The 14,456-nt window shown below is 33.1% G+C and overlaps 1 long non-coding RNA gene across 3 annotated transcripts in view; it reads left to right on the forward strand.

The window, feature by feature from the left end:
• Positions 1 to 379: 379 nt before the first annotated feature.
• The window catches only part of LOC140693702 (uncharacterized), a 36,681-nt gene continuing 22,604 nt past the window's right edge, over positions 380 to 14,456 (forward strand). The window contains exons 1-3 of one of the 3 annotated variants that reach the window (XR_012069397.1): positions 380 to 489; positions 1,966 to 2,222; positions 10,764 to 10,834. This is a non-coding gene — a long non-coding RNA (uncharacterized lncRNA). The other 2 variants (XR_012069398.1, XR_012069399.1) reach the window with 2 other exon arrangements.

The following is a 14,456-nucleotide window of genomic DNA, read 5'->3' on the forward strand; positions in this document are numbered from 1 at the left end:
TAAATACATACTTCCATTTCCAAATCAAATTATTTTTCACCTTAATTACAACTGATCATGAAAGTGTTATAAATTTTATGTAGAGGTTTTAAACAGTTTTCACTGTAAATTCCAAAATTTAAAATTATTTTATATATTTTCTGCATTATTTATACTCTGTTCCCCAATCTGGTGTAAATTTATGTACAAAAGGATGGATATTGGTTTTATTTCATAGACCCCAAAATTAAATTATTAAAAAGATTTTGTGTGGATAATATTTGCAGATCACACTATAAAAATAAACATCCTACATGTTTCATTTTAACTGGATAAATGAGAAGTAAACACTGACTGAACATTACACTTGAGTTGCTAGGAGACCAGTCGTTTTGTGATGTCACAGCTACTCAGGTTGAGAACCATTGTGATGGCCTAGCAGTTTATCTGTGCAGGCCTACCAAAGCAGCATTTGAAGATGCAGTGCTCAAAATCATGCAGAATAAAAAGGTAGCTGTAGATAAAGTTACTTTAGATGGCATATTTTTCTTCAGAAATTCAAGTTGTGTCTCATAAAGATGGACCAATTGGTTCAGGAAACCCCGGTAGATCTCTATTGTGTAATCAAACATTCCTTGTGGACTTGGACTTGAAGACTATGATTGAAGAAAATGCTGTTCAGTATTTGTCTGAAAGATCCTTGATTAAAAGACCATGTTACATACATTGTGTCTCTGAACCAGATGAAGATAATGATTTTCGTTCTCTGTCATTTCCAAGAAAACTCTGGAAAAAAGGTGCAAGTGACAAACTTAAATCCATCTGGTGGGGTGATAATGGACCTTCCATAGTGATTGATGAAGATGTCTTTAAGAAGGAAGTTTTGGAAAGAAAGCCCCCTTTCAGAATATTTCAAATTCGAAGTATGAAAAGTTTAGTTAGACAGCTTAACCTTTATGGGTTTGGTAAAGTGCAGCAGAATTTTCAAAGATCTGCTTGTCTAGTTGACTTTCTGGCAAAAGAAAAAGAAGTCTCTGTTTTAAGAAAGGTATACAGAAATTTTAGATACCACTTGGTAACTTATATATAAAATTTTATTCTGTACATCATCCTATGGTAATATAAATGTTAAGATAGATTTTGAAAATTGTATTAAACTACTAAGGCTAAAATACTTTATTTTTTCTAAAAAATGAGGACAGTACCTTAAGAAGTCAAAATTATGAGAAACTTTGCTTGAAACTCTGAATCTTAACAGAAATCAAAATAAAGGTATTAATGCTGCTTTTAAAACGTGGCATAAACCATTACTGCAAATACTACCTTCTTAAATTTGATGACTATTCTATTTAAATGTGTAGTTTCCAAACAAGAAACTTAAAAATATCGTCAGCAATGTTCATATTTTGATGATATTATCTTTGCATTGTAAACGTGAAATCTGAGGATTTACAGGTTAGGCTAATTTTTGGCTTGTATTTTGATTTAAAATATTACTAAAAATTTTCACCTTTGGTTGTAGCTGCAGTTCTGTCATAATCCAAATTTTAAATGAGGCTGTCCCCAGATTTTACTTAGAGTAAATAGAAGAGTTGGGATTAAAAATGATTCTCTGGTATCTTCATTGGCTGAAGATTTCAAAAAGAATCACTTTAAAGCAGGGGGTAATGTGGATAATCATAATTCTGGTTTTGTGGCTAACGCTAGTGGAGAAAGTGCTTTTTAACCTACTGCAAATTTTAACATGCCTCTAATAAGAAGGCCCTCTACCACCCAGATAATTGGTGATACAACTACCCTTATCAGAGGTGATTTTTCTCCTCCATCATCAAGGTCAGTTAGACCAACAGAACAAATTGCAGTGGATCAACGTGCTATTTTAAATGAGTTGACCACTGTCCACTGGCACTATCAATGCAGCTAAACTGAAGCAAATGGCCGTGTTGTGAACTTCATTACAACTAAATATTCTACTTCTCTGTACAGCATATTGTCTCCCATACAGAGCAATTATTTTGGACTGATGGTGGAGCCTTATACTTTTCCAAATACATATCACAACATATCTGCCAATGAAGGTCGTTTTTATAAACTTCAACCTGGGAGCAACCCACGGATTCTAGTGCCAGTGATAGCTGATACATCAGCTACCTCTCTTTCAAGGCCAACTCATCAGCCATCTTCAGTTTATGAACGTCATCCTAATTACAACTGATCTACCACAGGATTACCATATTATACAGGTAACAAAGATTAAAATGATGTTGAAAAATGTCGACAAATATCTGCCAATTTCTTGTTTGAACGATAAACATAGATGTGTAGCTGTATTTTCCTTTTATTTTTTAATAGAATTAAGAGTTAAATGGGGAGTAAGTTACCATTTAAAAAAAAAGAGATATTTGATATGATCATTTGATGAAACAATATGGGAGTAAATTTAAATAATTTCTTGTAAGGAAGAAGAGAAAATGGAAGAATTTGGAATAAGACTAAAACATGGAGAGTGGGAAAAGTACTAAATGGTTTCTGGTTCATACTGGAAAGTATTAAAAGTGTTAAGTTAGGATAGGTTGGAACAGGAGATAAATGCAGGTATCGGCCCAGGGATCATGGTCTCTATTATGTCATCCCTGGAATCATAAAGGTCACATGATGTAGTCTCAGATGGCACATTCAGCACGTGGTAGAATTTAAGAAGTAATTTTATCAATGGTCTTCTTTGCGCTGTTCTCAAAGCATTCGAATGGGTGCTTTCATTCCCTGCCCTCAAGATTCTACACTATATTTTCTAGTCAATAATTTATATTGCTTTTCTGTTCCAGCCAAAGGCCAGCTTACATCCTCAGGGTGGCACTTAATGCTTTTCCAACTCTAAGCCCACAAACTCAACTTAGTTTAGTCAGTTCTTTATAAATTGGCATCTGACTACCTTGGCATATCTTAATGTTTCACTGTATCTGGAGATACATCCAGGCAAATGCTTGTCAACTATTTTAGCTCCAACCTCACCACTTTTGCTCCAGCTCATCCTTGGAAGTTGTGTGTCCTCCTTTTACCTACTTACACTTTTCCAGTCTCAGCACAGAAACCACCTCCTCCAGATGTTTTCTGTCTATCCCACTTTCCTTGTCTAACTTGTATACCAGCAAAGTAAGCACAGCACATGCCAAAGGATGAATTTTACTATTTAGTGAACGAAAAATACATGTTGACTTTAAGCAAAATCTACTTTCCTGAAACAACAAAACTCTCATGGTTTTCAAAATATTTCGTTATGGTCTTTACTCTTCACCACAAACTAGTTCTTTTCATAGTCCAAGGACTAGTAACTCAAGAGAGTAAGTGGAAGTAGGTACAGGAGAAAAAGTATTATTTTCTTCTTAATTCATGCTCCAGAGGCCTAAAGCATTCCATTCCCATTTGCTGGAATTTTTCCTGTCTCTTCATCACCCACCCACCCCAAAATAGCTGATTCTCTTCCCCTTACCAATAACTATACTGACTTCTAATTAATTTACTTCTTAGAATCAGAAATTTACACAGAAGAGACAGTGCCATTGCAAATATTTAATGTATGTTTATACACCCCACATAAATTGTGCCCCTTCTAACTTTCACACAGGAAGCATCTTAGAGGTACTAGCCCGTTGGTTGGAGTGGTCATATTCAGTAACCCAATTGCAATCTAAAATGTGTGGAGTAGGAGGAAGTGAGGGTAGTGGAATTAAAGATTTATCTAACTGCAAGAACACCAAATTTCTGCAGATATTAGAAATATAAAATATTCATGGAAGACTCTGACTTTTTCCCATTATTTTAAAATTAAAGGTGAAGCATTTTCAGAATGTGAAATGCCCTGAAATGCTGGAAAAATTGTAGGCAAGTTCAGGGAGCCTAAGGCTTCTGCTCATAATCATGCAGTCAGTGTCAGCTGATAAGACTGAAATGGCAAGATTCAGTCCTGAAAATGCGTCACCAGTTGTGAAGAAAGCCTTTGATAATCTGGAGAAAAGGCAAATGGGCCAGGGTAAGCTGTAGCAACATCCCACCAATATGAAATTTACCAAGAGAAGAAAATAGCCCACTTGTAGCAGGAGAACTTTGTCTGGACAGCAGTGGTTTTTTCCTACAACAGAAATTTCAAGCTTTTAAGTTTGTGAGCTCAACTCTGATGGTGGCTATGTTTTTGCTTACATTAGCAGTCTGGGGTTCAGATGGGCTGGTTCAGCAGCTAGTTTCCAGCTCTCTTATCAGACAGTGGTTCTCACCACGATCATATTAACAAGGTTCTATAATGAAAAGTGAAAAGCTACAGTTTACTTTCAAAATTAGAAATCCTAAATAAGAATATTGTTTATTTGTCCATCTGTAGTATTCTACCTTGCAAAAGCTAGACTATTGGCAAAAGTAGAAAAGTAGTCTGGTGTTTGAAAACTATTATCTGAGACCTGCCCACTGAATTCTTCCCACTAAGTACAACAAATATGTCTACCATTGTGTGTGTGTGTGTGAAAATGGATTGTTAAGCAGCAACTGTTTGTCTTATTTGAGTCATCAGTGAATTATTCCTCTGCATCTAGCAGAATCTCTGTGAGTTAAGAGTTTCATTGAGCCACCAGATTTCCTTCCAATCAGGGATAGGTAGTTTTTATTTCTCCCAGTATACTAATTGTTACCTGTTCATTGAATCCCAAGCTGATATTAGGGCCATTATAATGAACCCTTGAATTGGACTGAGGTATATACATTTTCCTGTCCCCAGAGCCCAGCACAGGACTGTGTCTCCTTTTTAATTTAAGCTTATGTCTAATTTTTTTTGTCTTATTCTCATTGTTGACACAATTTATTATGGCTTTGAACAGCCGTTGTCTTATTTATAGCAACTGAGCCACTGACTTATTCCCGTTCAACTAGAAATTGCAATAACCTTTCTTTCCTTGGACTACCTGGAATAGAGTGAGCATAGTCATCATTTTGAAAGCAGTCCTCAGTCCTAATAGTGCAGAACCTTTACAGTTCTTTGCCCAGCACTTGAGCGAGAATGTTTCTTGTGGATCTCAGGGATTATCCTCACATCCCCTGTTGCAACCATGAGAAAACACCACATTGTTATCCAAAATCAAGTCTTAGTCAGTATTGCATTCCCATTGCAAAACAGTTAAGAATTGTAGGAGTTCTGAGATTTTACCATGCTGAGATTTTTAGCAACCCAGCAGGTTCCTTTATTACAGATGCTGTCGTGGAGATGAGACTTTCGGTCAGAGACAGTGAACTTTATCACTCACAGCAAAAGCAGCCAGGGTTACCATTTGTTTCCATTCTCTAATCTTAGATGAATATACAGAGTGATATTTTGTTGCCTACAGAAGCAGTGGGCTTTTAACATGAAGAAAGTTTAAGGCATGACAAAACACTAATTTTATTAGTATCTTTATGTATAATTTATTAGAATCACTTATTTATTAGTATTTTTACCTAGGATAAATATATCATGACTCAAGATTTCTTGCTGCAAAAACAATCATGAGAAATGACATGGGAAAAAATGACCATTGGTTTTCCATTTTTTCTTCCACTTTTTTTTGAGATATAATTGGCATAAAACATTGTGTAAGTTTAGGTGCACAGGATAGTGATTTGATTTACAAGTATCATGAAATAAATATCATAGCAACTTTAGGGAGAATTCATTATCTCTTTTAGATACAATTTGAAAGAAATACAACTTGTCTTTTGGTTGTGATGAGAAACATTATGGTCTACTCTCTTAACAACATTCATTTAGCACATAAAGCACTATTAGTTGTAATTTTCATTTTACTATGGGACATCCTTACAACACGTTTATTTTATGGCTGGAGGTTTGTAGATTTTGAGTGCATTAATCAAATTCTCCTTTCCCAACCTCTGCCTCTGTTGACTGCAAGTCTAATTTTTTTCTATAAAAATGTTTCCTTGTTTTTGAAGTGTACTTTAATCTAAACACTGTGTTGGTTTCTCTTACACAACATACTGTTTGCAGTTTTTAATACATTTCAAGCTGCTCACCAGAATATACCTAGTTATGACTTGTTGCTATGTAAAGAAGTTTTATTGTTAATTACTAATACCCATACAGTATGTTTCTTGTCCCTGACTCATTTAATTTGCAATTGGAAAATTTTCTCTCTTAATTTCCCTCAACTTTTTCTTTTCCTTACCCCATTTCCCTCCTTCTTGTGAACAACCTGTTGCTTTCTATAACTATAACTCCTTTTCTGTGTTGTTATGTTCATTTGTTTTAAATTCCACATATGAATAAAATCATTCAGCATTTGTCATTCTGTTTCTGACTTATTTCACTTAGCATATTACCCTCTTGATCTACGAATTTGTTGCAAATGACAAGAAATTATTCTTTTTAGAGCTGAGTAATAACTCATTGTATTTTTATGTGTGTGTGCATATATATAGTGCATATAAATATATATTGTGTGTATGTATATATAAATATTGATAAATCTGCATTTAAGTTGGGTAGATATATATACTATAAACACACATGTTCTTTATCAATCATCTATTGATGAGCAATAAATATGCTTCTATATCCTGTCTATTGTGAATAATGTTGCAGTAAATATAGGTTTGAATTTATCTTTTCTAATTAGTGTTATCATTTTCTTGAAATAATTATCCAGATATGGAAATGTTGGTATATATTTCATTTTTAATTTTCAGATATATCTCCATGTTGTTTTCCACAGTGGCAGCACATATTTACATTCACTCCAGCAGTGCATCATGGTTGTTTTTCTTACATCCTCATGAACACTTATGTTTGTTATCTTTTTGATAATAGTCATTCTGACAGGAGTGACAGAAAATCTCATTGTGTTCTGGACTTGCATTTTTCTGATGGTTAGTGATGTTGATCGGTTTCATATGCCTGTTGGTTGCCTTTCCCCCACTGTATATTCAATTTTTGTAATGGGATAAATGACCATAAGTGTCTGATTTCATTTTGAAGCATTCTTTGTGTTCCATTATTCTGTTTGTTCTGTGCCACTACCATATTCTTTTAATTCTGTAGCTTTTAATTGTAGTTTAAAATGAGGGACAGTGATACACCCTCTTAGTTCTTTGTCAAAGCGTTTGTGTTTTTAGTTTGTTTTCTTTTCTTTCTTTTTTTAATTGATTTCAACTATTTTGTGTTTACATGTAAATTTTAGATTTATTTATTGTAAATTCTGAAAATGCCCTTGGTATTTTGATAGGCACTGAATTTAATTTGTTTATTTTCTTGGCTAGTACTGTCATTTAAAGAATTTATTTTCTCATCTACCAACACAGTATATCCTTTCATCTGTTTGCATTATCTTCAATTTCTTTTGTAAATATTATACAGTTATCTGAGAACAGGTCTTTTAACTCCTTGGTTGGAAACATTTCTTGATTTTTTTTTGTTTTTTGTAATCCAGCTGTAAAAGTGATATTTCTCTCACTTTCTCTATCTATTAGCTTGTTGTTAGTGTGTAGAAATGCAAGTTTTCTGTATGTTAATTTTACATTCGGAAATTTTACCAAATGCGTTGATAACTCTTAGAAATTTTGTGGCACCATTTTTAGGATTTCTGTTTAAAGTATTTCATCTGCAAACAGATACTTTTACTCCTTTTCTTAATTAGTTATATTTTATTTACTTTTATTTTGGATAGCTATGGCTAGAATTTCCAGTACTATACTGAATAAAAGTGGTAAGAATGAGCATTCTTGTCTTCTTCCTTCTCTTATTGGGGATGCTTTCAGCTTTTAATCAGTGAGTGTCATGTTAGCTGAGTTCTTGTCATATATGACCTTAACTATGTTGAGGTATGTTTCTTTATACCCACTTTGAGGAGAAATATATTCTTAAAAAGATACCAAATTTGTCAAAACATTTTATGACTCTATTGATGTGACCATATAATTTTTATTCTTCAGGTTGTTAGTGTGGTGTATCATACTGATTAATTTGTGGGTATTTAATCAATTTTGCATCCCTAGAAATAAATGGACTTAATCATAATGTATAATCCTCTGAAAATATTGTTTGATTTGCTAACAATTTAGTGATGATTTTGCATCTATGCTTATCAGTAGTATTTAATCTCTAATTTTTTGAGGTATTTGTTCCAGTTTTATTAGTGGTGTGATACAGAAATGTGGGGTAGAAAGCCTTCCTTCCTCTCGAAATTTTTGGAATACTCTGTGAAGTATAGGTGAAACCTCTTCTCAAAATGTTTGGCAGAAATCACCTGAGAATCTGTGTAGGCCTGTAATTTTGTTTCTTGGAAGATTTGGTTTAATTACATATTCAATTTCATTAGTGATAATCTGTTCATATTTTCTTTCTCATTCCATTCTGGAGATTAGTTCTTTCTAAGAAATTGTCCATTTCTTCTAGGCTTTCCATTTTATTGGCATATAATTTGTTGTATCATCTTATGATGCTTTGTATTTCTTTGAAATAAGATGTAACTTCTCATTCATCTCTGAGCTTATTAATCTGTAACTATCTTTTTTGCTCTTGTGTCTGGTTAAAGTTTATCAACTTTATTTATCTTTCAAAAGGCATTATTTAGTTTGATTATATGTTTCTATTTTAATCTTTATTTTATTTAATTATGTTCTGTCCTTTCAGCTGTCTTTCCTTCTAGCAAAAAGTTTGTTTATTATTTTCTACAACATTTGCTGGTAACTATATTTTATAAGAGAGAGATATTTCCTATTTGTATAAGTGGGATTATTTTGCTATAAGCATCCCTATTAATACTGCTTGTGCTATACCCCATGGATTTTGTTTTGGTTGTCATGTTTTATATATATTTTTTCTTTCAATTATTCAGCAATCCATTTGTTGTTAATATTGCATGATTTATCCTCCACACTTTAGTATTTTTCTCAGGTTTTTTCTTTTAGCAAATTTTCATTCTCACAGAATCCATAAGTTTCTTCAAAAAACAAGGAGAATAATACTAAAATTTATACATAAATCTGAAAGACCCACATTTTCTAAAAGTATTTCGAAAAATGAACAAAACTGTGGGCATTACCCTCCCTGACTTTATAACATACTACAAAGCTACAGCAATCAATACATCAAAATATGGTACTTAAAGAAACACATAGATCAGTAGAACAAAATAAAGAGTCCAAAAATAAACCCGCACACCTAAGGTCAATTAGTCTACAATGAAGGAGGCAAGAGTATACAATGGAAAAAAGGCAGTCTCTTCAACAAGTAGTTCTGAGAAAAGTAGACAGTACATGTAAAATGAAGATGTAAGAGCACTTCCTTCCAAAGTATAAAAAATGAGGTAAAAATGGATTAATTTCCCAAATGTAAACACAAATTTATACAATTTCTGACCAAGAACAGGAGCAGAAGTGACTCTGAGATAAATCATAGCAATGTTTATTTTTGATTTGTCTTCAAATTTCAAGCATAAAGGAAAACTAACAATTACAGTTTTTAGTTTACTGAGGAAAAAATAGATGTATTATGTGACACAGGGATTCTAATTCTTGTATATGTGTGATGTGCAAAACCTTTTCCAGAGCAAAGGAAACCTTCAACAAGACATGATATCAGACAGAATAGAAGGAAAAATTTCAGACAATGAGACCAACAAGATGTTAATATTCATAATATATATATAGCATATTAGACAAAATATTTAATAAACAAAGACCCCAACTTAAAAACAGTTGAAGGATCTTCATGGAAACTTTTCAAAAACAGACATGTGGATGATTTTCATGCACATAAAAAGAAACATATTGTTGCTATTCATTAGGAAATTAAAAATCAAAACCAGAATGAAACATAATCTCACAACAACCAAAACGGCTTTTAATAAAAACTCTACAAATGACAAATATTAATAAGAATATCAATAAGAGGGAACCCAGGTGCACTGTTGGTGGAAATATAAATTGATGCATCCACTATTATAAAAGTGTGGACAGTGCTAAGGAAACTAGAAATAGAAACATTATATGTAGCCACAATTCCAGTTTTTGTTATAAATCTGATAAAAATGAAAACATTAACTTTAAAGGATAAATTACCCACAGAGTTCTTAACATCATCATTTATAGTAGCCAAGGATAGAAGCACAACTCAACTGCCTATCAACAGATGATTGGCTTAAGTAGTTGTGAGATATAGATAACATAATAAATACTAAGTCATTGTCATATTAAAAAATAAAACTCTACAATTTGGAAATATGTGAGTGGACCCAGAGATTATTGCACATAGTAAAATAAGTCATACAGAGAAAAACACACTATGTTGTCACTTAAATGAGGAAAATAAAGATATAAGAGAAATAATCATAAAAAAACAGAAACAGAATCACGTATATATGTGTAGTGTACCAAGTAGTGGTTTCCTGTGGGGACAGGGAAGAACGATGGAGAAGACAGAAATGTGCAAGATACTGGTAATAAATTAGAAAACCAAAAGGGCTATATTTACAGCACAGAGAAATATTTTAATAATTTAATTGATTTTAAAGATGTTATATGGATATATTATAGTAAAATGTGTATGTGGGTGTAAAAAACATTGAAGAAAAACCCCAGGAAAAACAAAATATTTTGTAGTTCTATGATATTAAGGGATGTGATTTGTTCACTTTCTTTACTGTTCTTATAATGTCCTTAGTAGAATTTAAGCTTTCATTTGAAAAAGTATATACTTTTAAAAGTGACATAAGTTTAAATTATTTTTGTCTCTCCCCTTACATCTACAGTCAGTAAAGCATTCACATCTGAAGAAAAATAACTACAACACAAAGCAATAATCCAGAAGGCATGTGAACAGGTAAAGTTTGATGGACTAAAATACACAAATGAGGCTGAACTAAGGGAAGAGCAGATTTGGTGTCTGCAACCAAGGCCCACTGACTAAGATATCTTAGTCCACAAGTTCAGAGAACCCAGTAGAAACAGAGTCACAGTGGTTCACACAGATTCGACCTCCAACTTCACCAGTGCTCATGGTCACATGTAATTAGGAGGGACCCACAATGGAGACAGAATTTCCATCCTTCAGACGCTCAGACATTCATGACACTGTCCCTACTCCCCATTCACAGTGGTGGAGACATGTTACCTTGCAATACTGGACATGGCAAAGGCACTTGCCTGATTCCAAATACCCACCTGTCTTTACATGTTTCCTCACTGAGTACACTGAGTTTCAAGGGATATCAAATAAAAGGAAGGGTTCACAGTCCTAGTGACAAGAGTGGCATTAACTACCAGAGAAGTCTAAGAAGTGACAATGAAAACATATCTTTATCCAGAAAATAGTGACTGCAAAGTGCCAGATTGAAATATTATCACAGGTAGCTCAGGTAAGTAAAACAAAATCTGTGCAATATTGCAAACAACCAGAAAACAAAAACAAGGACTCCAACTCAAAATCTGTTATTTAGTGTCATCAGAGAAATAACTTATCAAGACCATGACAAATCACAGTAACATTATAGGGCGTGCACACACACAGATAGACACACAAAGTCACCGACACAGACACAGTCAAACACGCACATGCAACTGCACACACACACACACACACAATGTCAACCCTGCAGCAAACAAACTTAAAGTCATGGTATATTGCCACATTACTAATAGAGAATCCAAATAGGTGTCATACAGAATCTCAATACAAAAAACAAAACTAAGAAAGCAGTTTAGTGAGCTCAGGAATAAATGAAATGATGATAAGGAATACATTATCAAAGAGACTGAATCTATAAAATAACCAAATAGTATTGGAGGACCAGGAGAATTTAATAAATGAGATGAAGAAAGCAACAGAAAGCATTGGAAGTAGACTGTCTTTGTGGAAGAGAGATTAGCAAACTCACCAATACAAAACTAGAAATGATAGGAGAGGGCAGAGATTCAAGATATTAAAAAGTGAGGGAATTCTACAATAGCCATCAGACTTCTTCAGGAAGTACACATTAGACTGGAATCCTGGAGGGAGAAGAAATTTAGAAGGCAGCTAATGGTTTATTTAAAGAAGTAATAGTTGATAACTTTCCGAACCTGTGTAAGAAGCTGATATACATGTCCGTGAGCCAACACCAATAACTATAAGAAAAAGGGACCTCCTTCAAGATATGTCATATGCAAATTGGCAAGTCAATGACAGAGTAAAATTTTAAAAGCATCCAAAAAAGTTATGATAATCTACAAATGAACCCCCATTAGGCTATCAGCAGATTTCTGAGAAGAAAACATAGGCCAAGGGTAAATAAAATTACATTTTCAAATACTAAAATACAAAATGTCTCACCCATTAATACTTACACAATTATCACTTAGAGATACAGTGAAAATAAAGACTTTAACAGACAAACAATACCTGAATGAGGTAAAATAAACAACCGAGATAACTTATAATAGGTGTAAAAAAGAAGCTTTCCAAGAAATATAAAATGGCAAAAATATGCAAAACATTGACCAAAATGCTAAGGAGAGACCACGAGAAATTTGCAACTGTTTCTTTGGGTATGTTTTTAAATGCTACTATAATATATGGATTAAAGAGAGAAAAATAGGAAATCAGTTGCAATAAATATAGATACTTCAAACTGGTTACATGTTCATAGCAGTAAAAGAAATAAATTGAAACAGTAATCATAAAAGGTAAAGATTAAAAATAAAATAATATTTAAGGAAGCTTCTATCAGCTGATAAAGGACTAAATTACACATGAGATGTTTTATTTTTAATTGAAGTACAGTAGATGTAGTATATTGTGTAGTTTCAGAAGTAAAGCATAGTTATTTTTACCAGTTTGTAGATTTTATTGCATTATGAATTATTAAAATGATTGTAACATACAATTATTTTAAGCCATTGTGTATAATTCCCTGACCTATGCAGATTATTCTTGTTGCTTCTCTCTTTTATTTATACTAGTTTGTATCTGTCAATGTCCTACCATTAAATTCTCTTTTCCTTCCACTTTGGTAAACATAAATATTTTCCCATATCTTTGAGCCTGCTTAAGTCTTGTCTATCTAATCTCTTTACCTCTCCATCATGTCTCTGTCTATTTATCCATGTATCTATCTATCTATCTATCTATCTATCTATCTATCTATCTATCTATCTATCTACCATGTATGTATGTATCTGTCCATCTATTTATCTGTCATCTATCAAAAGATAGCTATAGATTGATGTAAACTGATAATTGTTATTCTTTATATTCCACATATAAATTATGTTATATTCTTTTGTCTTTTTCTAAGTTACTTCACTAAGCACAATATTTACTAGGTTCATTCATGATGCTGAAATAACATAGTGTTATACTTTTTCATCACTGAGTAATATTCTATGGCATATTTATAGAAACATCATATCTTCTTAAGTCCATAGTCTACTGTGGACTCTTGGATTGCTTCCCTGTCTTGTATATTATAAACACTGCTATTGGGAACATTGGTTCCTCTCAATTTAGGGTGTTTCCCCAGATTTTTTCTATGAGAGGCATTACTGGGTCATATGGTAGTTAACTTTTTAGGTTTTAAAGAAATCTGAATACTGTTTTCCATAGAAGTTGTAGCAATTTACATTCCTGCCAAGAGTATACAAGAGATTTGTTACCACAACATCATCTCCAACACTTACTATTTGTAGACTTTTTGATAATAGCCGTTTGACCTATGTGAAGTGATAACTCATTTCAGTTTTGATTTGCAATTACCTAATAATTAGTTATGTTGAGCAATTTTATCACTTGCCTGTTACTCATCTGTAAGTTTTCTTTGGAAAAATATTAACTCAGGTACTCTGCTCTTGTTATTGATTGGGTTTTTGTTTTTCACCTTGTGTTGTGTAATCTAAATACATCTTACATCTATTAACATACATCTATTAACCCCTGGTCACTTGCATTGTTTGCAAATATGTTCTCCTATTACACAGGCAGTGTTTTCACTTCATTGATATTGTCCTTAGCTGTGCAGAAATTTTCAAGTTTGTTTAGGTCCCACTTGCTTATTTTTGCTTTTATTTCTTTTGCCTTAGGAGATTGATATAAGAAAATATTCCTATGATATATATCCAATAGGGTTTCACCTACATTCCCTTCTAGACGTTTTATAATATCAGGTCTTATATTTAGGTCCTTAATATACTTGGAGTTTATTTTTGTATATGATGTCAGGGAATGCTCTCATTTCACTGTTTTACATGTAGATGTCCAGCTATCCCAACACCATCCATTGATGAGACTGTCTTTTCTCCATTGTGTACTCTTGCCTCTTTTATCATAGATTCATTGCTCATAGGTGTGTGGAATTATTTCTAGGCTCTCTATCTGTTTCTAATTGATTATATCTCTGTGCCAATGCCATACTGTTTTTATTACTGTAGGTTTGTAGTATAGTAAGGTGTCCGGGAGGGTTATACCTCCA

This window comes from Vicugna pacos, unplaced genomic scaffold (assembly GCF_048564905.1).
Source record: "Vicugna pacos unplaced genomic scaffold, VicPac4 scaffold_20, whole genome shotgun sequence".
In the NCBI taxonomy this organism is placed as follows: Eukaryota; Metazoa; Chordata; class Mammalia; order Artiodactyla; family Camelidae; genus Vicugna; species Vicugna pacos.